Source organism: Zootoca vivipara, chromosome 3 (genome assembly GCF_965207765.1).
Source record: "Zootoca vivipara chromosome 3, rZooViv2.hap1.1, whole genome shotgun sequence".
In the NCBI taxonomy this organism is placed as follows: domain Eukaryota; kingdom Metazoa; phylum Chordata; class Lepidosauria; order Squamata; family Lacertidae; genus Zootoca; species Zootoca vivipara.
Window position 1 is genome coordinate 81,673,439 of NC_142586.1, and position 18,200 is coordinate 81,691,638.

At 43.8% G+C, this 18,200-nt stretch overlaps 1 long non-coding RNA gene across 1 annotated transcript in view; it reads right to left on the bottom strand.

Annotated features, from left to right (window-relative positions):
- Nucleotides 1-581: 581 nt before the first annotated feature.
- Nucleotides 582-18,200, bottom strand: part of LOC148686327 (uncharacterized) — a 72,738-nt gene continuing 55,119 nt past the window's right edge. The window contains exon 3 of the long non-coding RNA XR_015949347.1: nucleotides 582-2,189. This is a non-coding gene — a long non-coding RNA (uncharacterized LOC148686327). The remainder of the gene's footprint in view (nucleotides 2,190-18,200) is intronic.

The window sequence follows — 18,200 nt, forward strand, 5'->3', positions numbered from 1 at the left end:
ACTCTAGTCTACACAGAAGCCATCTCTTTTGTCAGATGACTGGTGCAATCTACTTCCAGCTTTGAGCGAATGTGTGACCAACTATGAGCCATATACCCTCCTTCTGAACACACTTCTTAGCTGAGCTGACTGAAGTGAGGGCAATGTTGGTGTTCTCCAAATGGCTGGTTGCACAGCTCAAGATTTCATGACCACCAAGGCAGAGATGAGTGTTTTCTACGTTAGAAAGATTTTCCTGGATGTAGGTTTTCTATCTGGCTATCTGCCATAGTTCTGGTCTCTCTCAGGAATCCAGTTCAGATCCCAGAAGCTCTGGGAAGTGCCAGAGGCTTTCAGCGTGTTCAAATGGCTTCTGAGATTTTGGCACTGTAGTGTATATGTCAAGGGCTTCATGCACTTGCTGACACAATACAATGACATCATGGTGGTGTGAGAGGTCACTGCTTACTGCAGATTCAATTTCTGTTCTGATGAGTCTGTGCCACAGAGGAAAATGTATGTTAGCTCCAAGAATCTCCAATACATGCTGTAAGCCATATGCTTTGGTGTTTTCTGAAAAGAAAGATCGTATGTACCGTTTATTTTTATTTTTAAAAAAATGAATTGGTATTTTGCACCCACCTAGAATCAAGTGATCTGAGGGTCTCCCCTTTGCCTTGAACAGATCACTATCTTGGTTCTTGAACCTCCATAGGGTGGATCGTTGATCACCATGGCCCACTCCCAGTGCGGGATTTACATATAAGCTAAACAAGCTACAGTATAGCTTAGGACCCCATTCTTTTGGGGGAGCCCCAAAAATATACTTCTTCTTAATTGCATTTCAGTTCAACAATTACTTTGATAAAATACATATTTTGAATTTTAAAATACATATCTAATACCTAATACATATCTAAATAAAATACATACAGTATCTAATACCTAATAGGTATTGCACCTATTAGATACCTATTAGGTCCATAAATTACGATATAGCATATATTCAACACAAAAAAACAGCAACAACTTGTGGTTGACAAAGGACAGCTGGACATATAAAGGGCACCATTACCTTCAGTAGCTTAGGGCCTCATCAAACCTAAATCCAGCCCTGCCCACTCCCACATATTTATGGATGCAACTGGTTTACAGAATTCTTTGAGGGAATCTATACACTCACATTTATCACTATCCTGCTGGTTGACCTACTAGAATGGGGTGCTGACTTGAGCCATTAACTAGATTATTCCTAGGTATGTTCATGTGTGGCTTCAAGAGCAGGCCTGTCTCTCCTTTGTGGGGGAATGGTGAGGTATGAGCCAGCAATAGGGACAGGGGACATTAACACAAGAAAAAAGAAAAAAAAGAAAGTCAAGCCACATCACATCAAAGATGACATTGAGCCCATTGGAAGAGTTCATTGCACTATAATGCAAAAGACATACCAATATATTGGGGAAGCATTGCAGAGCAACGGATAACGTAGGATGGCGTGTGGACGTTCCAGTACCAGTGTGTCATTATTGTGTGAGTGAAATGCTTGGTGGGAGAAAAAACCCACCAGTCTTTATGATATGAAACATTACAGAATTTAAGAAAGAAACTATGCATCCATGCATCCAAACTGCATCCATTGTAAATGAAGAGTATGGCCACCCCAAAATATTATAATATTACTGAAAGTGTGATAGTGTAGCTGACCCAATAACATAATGTGCACAAGTCATGACAGATGCACAATAAAAATGCTCAGTTATCTATGAGCCCTGGATAATTATCATACAAGCCAGAAGCATCTCTCAGCCACTGTTTTTAGGAACATAGGTTGAGCCAGACCATTATCCATCTAACTCAGTACGGTCTACGCTGACTGGCAGTGCCTCTCTTGGATTTCAGACTGGGGAAATTTCCAGCCCTACCATTTCCAAAGCAGATCCTCTACTATCCTCTACTACTATTGAGCTTAAGCTCTTCCCCTCCCAAGTTGCAGGGGTTTTTTTTAGTATCAGTTGCTAGAATCAGTTTCAGTTGTCTTAGCATGCGAGCAGGTTCCATTTTATTAAACAGCAGTGCAGTTTCAGTGCAGAACCTTCTTATCAGGATGAAAAACAGGTAAAGCAATAGGTTCGATCGGACCAGCTTCTGAAGGTGGTGGTGATCTCTGTAATTTGAAGGGGTGACGTTGCTCGTTTAAAATCTTTCTCCCTCTGCAGGGACAATAAAGCAGAAGGAAATATAATAGCACACTAAGACTACTACTACTACTACTACTGTGGTATTACAACATTGGAATGAAGTTTACTGTTCTCTGACTCTTTGCTAATAACTATTCATGGAGGAATATTCATGGCAGAAGAGACTGCCAGAGTTGAAAGAAGCAGCAAAAGCAGCAGCTATATTTGACTCTCAGGCTGGCAACCCTGCAAAAGATGAAAAAGTAGCCCCAGTATTCTGAATGAAAGTTGTGGACGAAGAAGAGAAGCTGGCAGAAAGCAGCCAGCTTTCTGGCCTGTGCCAAACCTGTATCTGGATTCTTTCGCCTCCGGAGGAAGCCAACTACACACTGTCATTGGGAAAGAATGTAAGAGGACTCGTTTAGTCCAACACCCTTTTCTCGCAGTGGCCAAGCAGATGCCTATGGGAAGCCTGGAAGCAGCGCCTGAATGCAGCAGTGCTCTCCTCGCTTGTGATTCCCAACAACCGGTATTCAAAGTTGTAGCTCTGCATTATTGGAACACCCAAATAACCAGACATCCCGGTTGTGTCTTGTGGATCCCCTACTTGTGAGCAGGAGCTCAGCCATTGGGTTTTCTGTGCACCTATCATGTGGTTCTTTGGATCAGGGCAGTGGCATAGCATGGGTTGCCAGCATCAGGGGCAATATGGAGGGGGTGGGTGAAAGAGAGGAAAGTGGACACATGCGCATTCAACGGCCTAACAGCATCTGCAAATGCCAGGAGATCACAGCCGCAGAGATAAGAAAAGAAGAGCCATTCTGTTGTCTGGGGAGGTCACTTCCTGGTTCACATGGAAAAGCCGTTTTCAACGGAGCCCAGCAATGGAAATGCACAATTGTATTAAGGCAAAGCCTAGTGTTCAAATTTTGTGCCCCTAACAATTTTGTGGCCGGTCAACTGCCCTCCCCACATGCACTCTATGCCACTGGAGCAGGGAAATAAGATGCCATGGAGGAGCTAAAAGTCTCCTTGCTCTACACACATGTTGGAAGTACATATATCAACAGGGATTATTAAGGTCTAATTCTGTTATTGGCCTGGATGACAGCAGACTCTGATTGGCTGGAGATTCTAGTCAGTGAGGAGTTAGCTGTCAGTGAGGAAGATGGCTGAGGTGTCATCATTGGAAGGGAAAGTAGTCCTGGAGGACTTTTTCCTTTTGTAGACCTGCCCTAAGAAAGACCAGCTTCTGTTTTATTTCTCCCCATGTCATATGCTGTTTTTCCTCGCTTTACCTCAGTAAAATATTATCAGTTTCTTTTTCTCTCTGGATGCTATCTGCATTATTCCAGTCACTCTGCTAACAACACATGCCCTACATGCAAAGAACATGTGAACAAGGCTATGGAGGGCTAAAAAGGTGGATTTACATGAGCCACCCATTCTCCTGCCTTCCAAGCATTCAGTTTGAGATGTCAATACATCCTAACTATCTACAGCTGTACACTTGATTCAGAACCCTACTTTCCAGGGTTGCTTGTCATGCGAAAAGAGCCCTGCGTCAATTTTCCCCCTTCTTTGCACAGCAAAACAGCTGGTGCCATGCTAAGCAGCTGTTCCACTTTTGCTCCTCTGTGGTTGCAAACAAAACCGAGAGAACGGGGTGTCAAAAGCCCCAAACCTATGGAGAGACTCAGCTCAGAAAAGCTTGGATTGATCAAACACGCCCTATCTGTTGGCTTTAAGGAGTCTGACTCTCCTTTCTACATATGTTTGTAAGGATGGCTACATTTCTGCTTTATGAAATAAAGGTTTTATAGGGAAAGGAAAGCACCATTCACCCCACCTCCTCGGCCTCGCTCCCCTCAGGCTGCCATTAAGTTTGTTTGCCTGTGATTCCTTCCAGCTGACAGAGCCAGTCTGTTAGCAGTTAAGTTAAACAGAGCTTGTCCTGTAATAACCTCTCTTTCAGGCTGCTAATTGGTACCAGCACCCCTAGTCCATGCCCTGGCCTACCCTCCAGCTGGGAGCTGGTTCAGTGAAACTCTGGGCCTGGGACTCTGCTCTAGCAAACCCCTGACCCCAGTCGCTTAGCTGAAGCCCAATATCTCCCTCTTGTCGCTTCTGCTGAAGCCTAGGACTACACATTTGGCAGAAGACGTGGGAGCCCAGGTTCCTGCCAAATAAAGCAGTGGGGTGGTTGTCAGCTGAGAAGTGGTGGGCAGAGGGAAGCCAAACAAGAATCCCACATAGGAGAGGTGTTGCCCAATGATATTTGGCCCACACAACCATGGCCTAGTTAGCTTTAGCAGCACTTTTCGTTCTACATTCATCCTGATTTATAAACAATTGTGGTGGAGACGTGATACCGCTCGTTCTGTATATTAATTTGGGCGTGATGCTCGACTTAACCACAGCCATTTTGGAAATGTGTGGTCTGAAATATTAAGGAAAATAAATTCCACTTCCATGATGATGGCCCCAGAATGTGGTCTGAAAGCAGCTTCCTTGCTCAGGCTGGACAAGTCTGCCTTCTCTGGGCTTCGACAGGAGCCCTCCTGGATTCCTGGTGGCAGGAGTGCATTTCCCAGTAGCAGAGAGGCAATAGCCTCCCAGGACTAGCATCACTGTTGTGCAACTGGAGGAGAGAAGCAAAGTGGTGGTGAAGTCAAGGATACCCAGGCACAATCTGACACTCTCAGTGTGCTCACACAACTCCAGGCTTGAGAATGCAATGTTCCTCCTTTTCCTCTTCTGGCAAGCAGAGATGGCAATGTGGTTGGGAGTCTACTATAGTAGCTCATAGAATCGTAGAGTTGGAAGAGACCACAAGGGCCATCCAGTCCAACCCCCTGCCGAGCAGGAAACACCATCAAAGCATTCCTGACATATGCCTGTCAAGCCTCTGCTTAAAGACCTCCAAAGAAGGAGACTCCACCACACTCCTTGGTAGCAAATTCCACTGCCGAACAGCTCTTACTGTCAGGAAGTTCTTCCTAATGTTTAGGTGGAATCTTCTTTCTTGTAGTTTGAATCCATTGCTCCATGTCCGCTTCTCTGGAGCAGCAGAAAACAACCTTTCTCCCTCCTCTATATGACATCCTTTTATATATTTGAACATGGCTATCATATCACCCCTTAACCTTCTCTTCTCCAGGCTAAACATACCCAGCTCCCAGCTCTATCCCACTGGGTGAGTCACACTTGCCTGGTGAAAAGAGGGGAGGATATAAATATCTGCATATTTTTTTTTAAAAAAAATGAATAAATAGTTCACCTCCTGATGGTGTATTAATAAAACTGCTAGCACATTTTGCAAAGCTCAGCAGGGTCCAATAATGTTTTCAAATTGGATGAGGGAACCACATGCTGAGATTTCCTGCACTGCAGGGGATTGGACTACTGAAGATGACACTTGAGGTTCCTTACAACTCTACAGTTCTATGCTTTAAGGCAGACATCAATATACTCCGTAAGAAGAAGAAGAAGTGAATCTTATCTGGTCAAATGCCCCTCCTTGCCCATCCAGCTCTTTCTGCAGATGTTTCAGAAGTGGACACCCCACTTAATGAAATAATTATTAGTGCTGATCCTTAGATGTTCTTCCAATACTTCTGAGGTAATTTCCAACAGCAGGCAAGTTACAGCAAGCTATTGTTTTTGCAAGATGTTTCCTGATTCTGAGCAAAGCTAAGCATGCATGGTGGTGGTAGATGGTGGGTTCCCTAGCCAAGCCACATGTGAAGTGGAGTAGGATAGAATGTACAGTGGAACCTCAGTTTACGCCTACCTCCGTTTACGAAAACCTCCGTTTACTAACGCCGTGGACCCAGAAGTGTTTACATCCGGGTTCTGCTGCATCGGATGTGCAGATGTGATCTGCGCAGCTCGCACATGTGCAGAAGTGCTCTATCAGCGCTTCGCACACACGCAGAAGCGTGCCTTCGGCGAGCGAAAACCTCGCCGAGCGAACGCCTCTGCGGAACGGATTGCCTTTGCAAACCACTGTAAAGCACTTTGGTGACGGTGCTGCCCTTTCCGACACACAACCATCTCCCATTATTACTATTGCTCTTACAGTATTGTAATTAGGGTAAGGGTCATAGCTCAGTGTATCTGCTTTGCATGCAGAAGACCCCAGGCTCAGGCTCCAGCATATTCGGATAGGACTAGAAATAGCCCCTGGCTTAAACCTTGGAGAACCTTGGAGAGCTAGATGGACCAATGGTCTGATTTAGTAGGAGGCATCTTCCTGTGTTCTGATGAGGGATGAACCCAAAGCCAAGCCAGAAGCTTTCTGAAAGCTTCTGCAAGTCCCTTCCTTGAAAGGCTGGTGGCTGCGATCATAAACCAACAGTTTGGGGAAGGCAATGAGGGTACCAGGAAGGCGAGAAGACACGCCCTTTGTTATTGCTGCTTCAGGAACAGCCTAATTTGGGACCAGTTCCATCAACTGGCAAATGTTGAGAGACTATCCTTAGACCCTGAGTCAATCACCTTGCATCCAGAGGATTTGTTTGGTTTGTTTTCAACTGCAGCTTCCAGGCTTTTAACTCTCTTTGACAACCGCAGGAAAGAAAATTACTTGATCCCAAACATGAGGAGGTTGATGGAAAACAGATCTTTATTGGGCTGCTTTATCTCCAAATTGTTATAAAGTATAGGGGGGGGGGTCGAGGAGTGGACTATATAAACAAACATACACACAATAAATCCACAAAAGAAGCCGCTGGAATTATTCTCTGCAAACTATTTGGCAAATTTACTCTCTCTTTTTAATCAAATTGTTTGTGGCTAGATGGTGTGTGTTTTTTCCTATGCAGCCATCACAAGAAATCGTTCAGGGAGCAGCCTCTACAAAAGGAGATTTGATCATCTTGCTAAATTGCATACGTTGAGCACATGGTGGATATATATTTGGTCTAAAAATTGATTGTGACAGTGACTGTGATGGAGTGTCAGCAGCACCATATCTTTTCAAGGATCATCTGAGTACAAATTGTGCAAAACACAGCTGGTACATGTGTAGCCTGTGTTTTTATGGATGGCTTCCTCAAAGATCTTTGCAAAATATCCCGAGAGGCCTTTTCTGCTTAGAGCACAGCCCTCAAAGCACTACCTGGAGACAGTTCTATTAAAATATAAAAAAATTCCTTCAGTAGCACCTTAAAGACCAACTAAGTTTTTATTTTGGTATGAGCTTTCGTGTGCATGCACACTTCTTCAGAAGAAGTGTGCATGCACACGAAAGCTCATACCAAAATAAAAACTTAGTTGGTCTTTAAGGTGCTACTGAAGGAATTTTTTTATTTTACTTCAATCCAGACCAACACGGCTACCTACCTGTAACCTATTAAAATATATTAGAATTGTCCTAGGGAGCAATGCTTAGAGATGGTCCTTGGGGCCTTTTTCTGCAATTTAAGAAGGTCCTCTTTCTTCAGTATTTCAGATGGGGGAAGTGGATGAGATATCTGGTATAGCTACTATGGGTCCTACTATACAGAAGACAGCCCTCTATTTGAAGGAGTCCTCTAACTGAAGGGAGGCCTGGCCCAAGCCTGGTTTAAGGATTGATTGATTTAATGAATGATTTATTACGGTTGGAGACCAGCTTATAAAAACACATTTGGGGGAACAATCCCGGAGGACAAAACATACATATAAAACAATGAGCAACGGTAAAATTAATGTTTATACATGCAATAAGCATATAGATACTTAAAAAGTTTAAGATAAGCAGCCGCAGGGAACTGACCCTGGGTCGCTCGCGGAACCAAGTTTAGGGGTTTAAAGATTTTGTATGCCTCCAGGCTGTCACTCTTTTGTGAAAAGGATTCAAGAGTATGCCAGGTCTTTAAAAGGTAAATGTAAAGGGACCCCTGACCATTGGGTCCAGTCACGAATGACTCTGGGGTTGTGGCACTCATCTCACTTTACTGGCCGAGGGAGCCGGCGTACAGTTTCCAGGTCATGTGGCCAGCATGACAAAGCCGCTTCTGGCAAAGCAGAGCAGCGCATGGAAATGCCGTTTACCTTCCCGCCGGAGCAGTACCTATTTATCTACTTGCACTTTGACGTGTTTTCAAACTGCTAGGTTGGCAGGAGCAGGAACCGAGCAACGGGAGCTCACCCCGTCGTGGGGATTCGAACCGCCAACCTTCTGATCACAGTGCAACAAATCTACTTGAAAGAAAAAAGTCCCAGTGACATTTTGTGGTAGGAAAGTGATGGGGAAATAACTATCACCATGGCAACCTCTGTCTGCCCAGGCCCAAGAATTCCTCTTAGATGGGACATCACCAACTTCTGTCGTGTTAATGCCTCTATCCAGATGAGGACCTGGCTTGGAAAGGAAGTATACCCTGTATTTTTCCACTAGCCTGCAATCTTCCCTTTAATACTCCAGTTAATCAAAATTCTACCATTTATTAATTTCTTGGATTTTGGGGGGGAGGGTCCCCCACTCAAATCTATAAGAATGGCAAAAGTAGAAAGACTGGAGATGTGATGACGACGACAACGACAACAATGATGATTTTATTATTTATACCCCACCCATCTAGCCGTGTTTCCCCAGCCACTCTGGGCAGCTTACAGCAAATATAAAAGCATAATAAAATTCAAGCATTAAAAAAAATCCCAATACAGGGCTGCCTTCAGATGTCTTTAAAAGTTGTGTAGTTCTTTATCTCCTTGACATCTGAAGGGAGGGTGACCCATTGTACACAAGCAAAAGGAGCCACTTTTTACTTCTCGCAATGTCCGGTTCAGTCAGTGTGAAGTGGTGTATAGGAGATCATTTCTTTTGAGTTTATTAACAAGAAACATAACACTAAGCGATCAGTCCAAAAGGCACAATAGAATAATCATTCATTGCATTTATACAATGCATTTCAAAGGTCCACAGTGCTTCACATATACCACCTCAGCAGTCCCCACAACACAATACAGATCAGTGTCATTCTTCATGTATCGCAGATGGTTGATTGAGCCTGTGAGACAGATTGCCTTTGGCCACCCAACAAGTTCATGGATGGAATTTCAACTGGAAAGATCCCAGCAGCTTACATGTGTAACCAGCTCTCATGGAGAATAACTGGCTAAGCAATTGTGCTGCTAGGAAGTGTCTTGGAGTTCCTACAAACTAAATATGAGTCAACCTATAAAGTGTTGCATAAAATAATAATAACCACGTGCTGCTGGGAGACGCATCAACAAATGCCATCACATGAAAGCTTCTTGAGTAAGCCAGTAAACCAAGTGTATCTGGTTGTCCCTTAATTGGCGTCCTCCATTGTGATTTGTGTCTATGCCTTATGGCCAGATGTTTTCAGAACACTTCACATTTGTTCCAGGCGAAAGTTTCTCCAAAAATGGCGAACTACAAGAGTTAGGTTTTACTTCCACTCCTGTCCGTTCAATACTCCTTCTCTGGAGTATTGTATCAAGGTATTTGCACTATACTTGAAGAAAGATGGAGGCAAGCTAGCCAAGTTTCAGAGAAAGGCAACAGCTTCACCTGCTGTTTCGAGGAACTATTCAAAGCACTGGTTAAAAACTACAAAGCAGAAACTGGCTTGGGTCCAGGCTATCTGAACAACCACAGCCTTTCTCTTGGACCTGTCACCTTCACAGACATGTATGGTAAGGGCACAAGAGAGGACCTTCTTGGTGGCTGCTCCTAGATTGTGGAACTCTCTTCCACAGGAGGCCATGCTGACCCCTCTCTGCTATCATTTTCCCTGACACACAGACCCTTAACTAACATGCTGCCCTCGGGTGCAGAGGATACAATCACATTGCTCGTGCTGAAGTAAGATCCAGTTGCCAGTTGAGTCAGCCTCATTGCACATGGAATAAGGAGTGCCATCTTGCCGCAGGCAGCAAAATATCTTAGGCTGGCCCTGATTAGATAGGTTTTCTCTCATAACTGTCTATAGCACTCTTCCAACCACACAGTCCTTTGGTTTAATGGATTTACACAAACCCAGGAAAGGGGGGGGGAATCCAGGGTCACTCTTTATATGTCACACATACAACCAGCAGGCATTTATTTTTAGGCTGTTTGGCTGATGGATGGCTTGTCCTTAGTCCTAGTCCAACTGCCATCTTCCCCCACTCCATATCATATACTCCATTCACTTTGCTACACTGGCTACCAATAATAGTGGAGGAGAGGCACCTCATAGTGCATTATCTAGTATGAAGCATGTGCTGGCTGGGGCTGGTGGGAGTTGTAGTCCAAAACATCTGCATGGCACCAAACTGGCAAAGGCTATCAGATGGCATCTGATAAATCCAGGGAGTGCCCTCAAACCAAAGGTTGAGTTGACCTCCCTCAAATCTGCCTTAGTTCTCTGACCGCTGCTTGCACGTCACGTCACATGACAGCCATCCTCCTTATTATCAGAGTTCAAGGACGGAAACTTCACTCGCCCCAAGTCACATGCTCCCAACCTAGCAGCACCTTGCAAGGAAGTCAAAGGACAAGGGCCCTTGGCTCACATCCCAGACAAGGTATTCTGGAGCAAACAGGCCAGCAGATCCTCCATTTGTCCTTCAGAGTTACCAAGCGGTACACCCTCAACCCATTTCCTCTTCAGTCCACCTCCTCAGGCATACTGGTGAAATATCAGAAGAATGCAAGTTGTTGGCAAACTTTAGTCTCCATGCCCTTCACAAATCTTGAACTTTGGATTTGTGAGGGCAGAGAATACTGACCCACAGTGATGGCAATCTATCAGTTGCTTCACTGTCTGGAAGGGGATGGAAAACCCCTGCTGAAATTGCTCTTTGGGAATATTGGATCTAGGGTCAAATTCACATCATACATTTAAAGCACTTGAGTCGTAAAAAGGCTCTCCTCACCCAAGAATACTGGGAACTGTAATTTAAGGGTGCTTAGTATTGTTAGGAGGCCCCTCAAAGAGCTTCATTTCCTACCACCCTTAACAAACTATGGTCTCCAAGAATTTTTCGGGGAAGCCATGACTCTTAAACTGGTATCAAAGTGCTTTAAATGTATAGTGCAGATGTGACCTAACATGGAGGATATTTATATGTGAGTATTAAAAACACAGGTGCGAACCATGTCGCCTCGGGTTTTCCATTTAAAATCTGGGGAAGCCATTGTCTAGAAATGTCCTCTCATGAAAATTGCTACAAGGACACAGGTTTGTAAGCCTGCTTGACATCGCCATAAAAAAATATTGCATGCAGCAGTTTTCTATTGGCTTCGGATTTCTTTGTGGGGAGATTAGATGGTGTTGCATCAAACCAGGTGTTATCCCACACTTTCTTATGCATTTCTCTGCCACTTTGCTTACTGCAAAAAGTCTGATCTTCTGAGAATGTGGGTTTGTTGAACAAGAGCTGCCAGCCAACTATAATTATGCAACCTCACTTTTCTTGTATGTTGTTGAATCCCATTGAAATAGTGACTGTCTGCAAACATCCAAAGTAAATATAACCCTCCTCAAATTTGGGTGCTGGAGGGATCTTCACACCACGGCGCCAGGGCGCCAGATATGCTTAAGACGGCCCTGTCCGCAATACTCATATGTCCATGAATCTCAGCTAGGTGTCAGTTCAGTAATTTTTTTTCTGAGCTTTGAAGAAATCTCCCAAAATTTAAGCCTTTCCATCTCAGAAAGATGATTCATCTCTCCTGGATCCTTTCACCTCTATGAGTGTGTGTGAGTGTCTGTGTGTGTGTGTGTGTGTGTGTGTGTGTGTGTGTGTGTATTTTCCCCTCACCAACACTCAGAGGAGGGGAGAGTACTGCTGGATAATATCAGGTAAGAATAATCCCTCAGTTGGTTTCCTTGTTTACAGAACCTGGAAGGGTTTTGCTTTGTTTTGTTTTTTAGCTGAAGAAATCAAGAGCCTCCAGTTTCAGGGTGGCAGAGAAAAGTTGAAGATCATAGCCAAACTTAATTTTTCTACGGCATATTAAAGTAACCCGATCTAGCACATTTGCACAATGGCTCTGTCTGGCTGAGGATTATCATCTTGTCCTGTCTGCCTGAGGATTGCGGCGCAAGTGCCAGCCAGCAGTTTGAAACAGGCCCTGTTTTCTCAGGGCATTCTTTTGGTCGCCGTTCCATCCCCGCTAGACGTCAGCAGTGCAAAGCATCAGCACACAGACAGGTAGGGGGAAAACACTCTCCCTGAAGTCACAATGCACTTATAGTGTCTTCCACTAGCCAAACCATAATGCTAAGTGCAAACAGATGCACATATCATCTTTTGTGTTTGCATGTGTCATTGGTTTCTCTGTACGGTGTCTGATTTACAGTACTATTTTCCCTCCGCTCAAACTCAGCTACGCTCCGTCTGGTACAAAGATGTTTATGGTCCAACAAACCCATTTCCCATGAGAGTGGGAGAGCTTCGAGTAAACTAGCTCAGAAACATATGGCACACAACAGTATTGCAAGGCTGAAATCTCAGAAGGGCCTGGGGGGGGGGGGTTTGGAGAATTCAAGCTGTGCTATATGGCAGCTGGCAGTTTTTGTTGCATGCTGCTTTTCCTATAAAGCAAGGGTCTGTGGCAGAGAGCAGCCCAGAATCAGAGGCAGTGAAACAGGAGTGTGGAAGGAGAGAAGCCAAGTGAAGATGCTGGTGAAGAGTCACAGGTGCCTCTCCCTCCTGCTGCGACAAGCTCCCCTCCCTCCTGGTCTCGCAGAACCAGAAGAGGCATGAAACAGGAAGAGCAAAGACAGACATGCAGGCATAGTCTCCGATTGCTTGGGGGGGGGTGGAAACCCTAGAGAGGAGGGGTCTGAGGCAACTGTAGGGAGGTGGAGACCTTCAGTCTCAGCAACTGCTTCATGGGCAGCAAGATCTACTGAAGATGAGTTGCTGTGCTCATTAGGCCTGACACTCTGCCAAGTCTGTGCTGATTGTGCTTTTGCTAATAAATAGTTAACTGCAACTTGCACAGTGTGATTTACTGCTGGCTCACTTATGACACTTGATGACACGACAGTTTAGAGGAAGGTCAAGGGCAGCCATTTCATTGGCTGTGTGGGGCCCCTGGGTCTTCCAGATCCACAAGGCAACCCTGCATCCAGCAGTTGGTTTGTTTTTTTTAGTGTAAGGGTTATTCTAGGTGACCTGTGAGCTTAGATGGAGGTAAGTCCCCCCCCCCCAATCTGATAGTACACAGGTCCTGTTATGTCCATTTGCAGTTTACCTAGAACTCCTTCATGACAGAACCTCTCTTACTTCAAACGCTGCCTCAAAACCCAACTTTTTCCTATGAGGCCTTTGACACAGCTCTCTAATGCCCATCAAGGGTGGGGGAGAAAGTCAATTTTGTTCTCATTTTTAAAATCACCTAATTATCATATATCTGGGAAAGTGTGCATAAAGTTGTATACGCTGGTGAAAATAGCATACAAAATGCATTAAATGTGAGTATATTGGTTAAAACTGCATACAAAAATGTTTTTTATTAGTAGAAATCTGCATGTATGCTGACAGTGCTGTATCAATAATTAAAACAATGCCATCATCGGTTCCACAGTTGTGAACTGCTGAAATCTTATCCAACTCCTTTTATAGGTTTTCAAGCTGCCTTGACACTGAATGTTCCACTTTTCTTACTCTATTTTTCCTTAACAAAAATCCAAAGTGTGCTTATCTTCCAGTGATATGCTTTCTAATTTCTTCCCTTGTAAAATTGTGCCAGGATTTTTCAGTTTGCTGTATCTGAAAACTACCAGACACGTGTGAGAAACTTCAGGCCAAGGAGACATTTTTACCCAAATGCCAGTTGCTTCCACCATCACCGATGAATATTTCTCTTTCCTAGTCCTTTGGGCATTTGGGGTTAAATCCAAGGCAAGTTGATAAAGTTGATCAAAAGTCAGTTTCTTATTAGGAAACCCAAACATTAGAAAAGAACATAGTACTAAAACAAGTTTTCCGTGCAGCATGATGATAAGCGGGTCAAAGGCAGACTAGGATCTAGTCTAGCAGACCAGCAAGGATCTCTGACTCCCAGCTGCTGAACAGTAGCAACAACAACATGATTTCCCCTGCCCTAAAATACAGTGATGTATTTTAGATGTGTATTTTAGATGTGTATCTGAAGAAGTGTGCATGCACACGAAAGCTCATACCAAAATAAAAACTTAGTTGGTCTTTAAGGTGCTACTGAAGGATTTTTTTTATTTTTTGCTTCGACTCAGACCAACACGGCTACCTACCTGTAACTAAAATACAGTGTTACGAATCTGTGCGTACACAACTCCCTAAACTCTGGATCAAGCCAGTATTAGAATTTAACTAAGACTGCTGTGTTAAAACTGGTTGCTAGACCTGTGTGTGTTAAGATGTGTGTTAGATGCTTTTCATTCTTTGGAATTAACATGTGCGAAAGTACTAATTTAGCTAGGCAAACTTCCTAAACTTTGTGTTAGACACTTCACTAATCCCTTGGTATCTGAAGAAGTGTGCATGCACATGAAAGCTTATACAGTGGTACCTCGGTTTACAAACACAATTGGTTCCGGAAGTCTGTACTTAACCTGAAGCGTACTTAACCTGAAGCGAACTTTCCCATTGAAAGTAATGGAAAGTGGATTAATCTGTTCCAGACGGTCCGTGGAGTACTTAAACTGAAGCGCACTTAACCCGAGGTATGAGTGTAATTGGTTCCGGAAGTCCGTACTTAACCTGAAGCGTACTTAACCTGAAGCAAACTTTCCCATTGAAAGTAATGAAAGTGGTTTAATCCACTCCAGACAGGTCCGCGGAGTACTGAAACTGAAAATACTCAAACCGAGGCGTGCTTAAACTGAGGTATGACTGTACCAGAACAAACTTAGTTGGTCTATAAGGTGGTACCGGACAATTTTGTTTTTTTATTTCAACTGCGTCAGACCAACACGGCTACCTACCTGACCCTTGGAATTTACATGTGTTAAAACTAATTAACTCAGGTTAATGTCATTGGAAGTGTTAGCCTGTGGGGACCCCTCTATCATAGGCTCAGGTTGCATATGTGTAAATAAGCCTTATGTCATAAAGAAAATGCTGCACCTCATTTTCCAAAAGAAAACCTGGACCCTGGATAACTGCCTTGACCGCAGCGCCTCGTGGGGTCGGGACTCATGGAGCTCATTCCTCCACACACCTGGCAAGGCACTGTGGCCAAGGGAGCTCACTTGTCCCTTGGCACACTGGGCACACAGGGCTGCGGTGCCACGGCGGGCTCCTTTAAATTGTTACAGGGTCTCAAGTAACACAGCAGGGAAAGATTTCTGCTCTGGATCCCCAAAGGCCTTTGTTTGTCAGGTGAGATATTTCTTAGGGCTCGTCCAGACTCCAATGTGTTTTCTTGCTTGACCCACACTTTCAAGGCACAGGTCCAAGCTGTTGTCCCCTTGCCGTGCTCCTTTCCCATGGAAAACCTACTCTTTAGCTCTAAATCGTAACAAACAGCAGTTCTCAAAAGCCCTATTGCTATTTGCTCCAACTGAGTGCATAAGTGTGGTTTTCCCAGGGGTGGGGAGCAGGACAGAAGGAACCTCTGGATAAGCCCTCGGAGAAAGTATTGGCCTGAGTTGATAAAGGGCAGCTTTCTACATGATATATATCCTGCAGGCGTGTGCATGATTTCTTGTGTATATATAAACAACCCTAGAATACTTCTTTTAATATATGAGAAGGAGAAACACGAATTTACACTCCTCTCAACAACTTAAATACCCCTGTAAACATCTCCAAACATTTTCATTTACATCTGGCATGGAGTAAAATTGTATTAACTTTGCACAATCCAAATTGTGCAGCAGAGGCGTAAGCCTTGTTCTGGATGTGTAAAGAAGATTGTTCATTACACTTGGGCAATATTGTTGTCAACAACGGCAATCCTCTGTACACCTGGATAAAATTAAGTCTTGCCATTCTAAGCTGAAAGAGAGCAATACAAAACAGCCATTATTCAAAACGATCAAAATATCTTTATCCCCCTAATCGAAAGCATCCTTTAAGAAGCTTCTTCAGGAATGTCCAAATGTTTTTAAAGCTAAACTGTTATAATTAACATCTTTAGATCAAGGATTACACTGTCCAGAACTGGAAGGGTAGGATTTGGCACATGGCATGACACGCATAGAAACTGTGGTACAAATAAACTCCCTGTGTGGAGCCTGAGGCTACCCATGGCTCATCCACATCCTCTTGTGTCATTGCATAGTTTGAAGCAGGGGGTGAAGAGACAGCGCTAAAGATATTCAATCCACAAATATAATGAATACATTTCGTCCTGACCTCATGGGCAGAAAAGACATTTTTTAAAAAATAAAAAATCTTCTGCTATTCGTCAAACATTAATCATCGTTCTCCTCAGGTAGGTTGACTAATACTGGTTGACTAATTCCTCCCCCACCCTAATGGCTATTAGCCACAGTGGCTATGTTCTGCTGTCATTGTGGGAGGAAGTTGCCTTCCTTCTCACCAACTCAGTTCACTTCTGATAGTGGAGCTTGGCTTTTTTCAACCAATCAATGGGTGCTCCATTTTACTTTCGGGTGTTAACCCTCATCACCGTTTCATAGCCAAATAACTAGTGAGTATGCATGCATCTGGTTCGGCCCAGAAAACCCTTCAGGAATAGCAGCACAAATGGGTCAGGTCAAAATTAAAACAGGCAAATAGATTTTCTGCAAAACCCACACATTGGAGCTTGAAAATTGGGATTGGACACAGAATTCTTCCAAATCACTGTGAACCGCCCTGAGGCCTCCGGGTACAGAGTGGTATATTATTATTATTATTATTATTATTATTATTATTATTATTATTAATACATAACTTGGAAGACACCTCCTTATTTCCCTACAGTATTCCTTGCAGTGAGACTACCGTAAGTGACGTTCTTGAAATATAATGCCTTCTGCTTAAGTAGTTTGTCGTTCCCTTCGTTTGCACACATTTATGTCATATTGCTTTCAATTGGGACTAAGCATGCATAACTGTGGGCTGGTTAGCAGCCACCCTGTGTACACAACCTTGTCTGGTGCCCTTGGAGAAGGGCTGATGTCTGGGACACACAGTACCGCAGCCTATTTCCTAACATCACATTTTGCATTAAAATCCTGACATTGAATGCATTTAATTATAAAGCTACAGACAACAGGGCCCAAAAGCTCCTCCTTGCAGATGTGACCAACTATAAATAGCCTGGAGGATAAATAGACAACTGACAATTACAGGCTGCAATTCTCCAGCCTTAGCATGTAGGCAACACCTGCTAATAGGCCATTTTTACTGGTTTATTTATTTGTTTTAAGGCACAAAGTTTCTGCAACAATAAACCCCATGATGACTGATTTACTGCTTTCAGCAAAAATGTTAGCCCTTAATGATCACTTGCAGGTATTTTCCTAACCCCCTACACCAGGCACCCCCAAACTTCGGCCCTCCAGATGTTTTGGACTACAATTTCCATCTTCCCCGACCACTGGTCCTGTTAGCTAGGGATCATGGGAGTTGTAGGCCAAAACATCTGGAGGGCCACAGTTTGGGGATGCCTGCCCTACACTGTATTTAGGGACATTTCTCCCATTTCAATGTCATTCCAGTGGCACCCTTTAAGACATCATCAAATGTCAAATATGCACAGTAGCATCACTTTCATAGCGGAGAAAAATTTGATGACATCAGCATAGCGTGCATTCTTATATTTAGCCACTTCTTCTAAAAGACATCCAAAGATGGGGTGCTTAGAAATGAACCTCCAAAATATTATAAACTAATTTATCTGGAATTTTTCTTCTAAATAGCAGTAGTGAAAGACATATGCTGCTTGGGCAGAGCAGAATACTGAGTGAAACAGGTGTTTCTCCCCTTCACTAGTGATCCATCTTTGCTGATCTTCCAATTTTGAAGATGCTAAAACTGTAACACTTTTACCATAACTGTGTTAGAATATTGGGATGTCAAGCTTGGCCTCCATGCCTGGTACCGCTTTTCAGAAGTCGGGGCTTCGCTGAACCAAACTCTGCTACCACTGTTAGAATATCG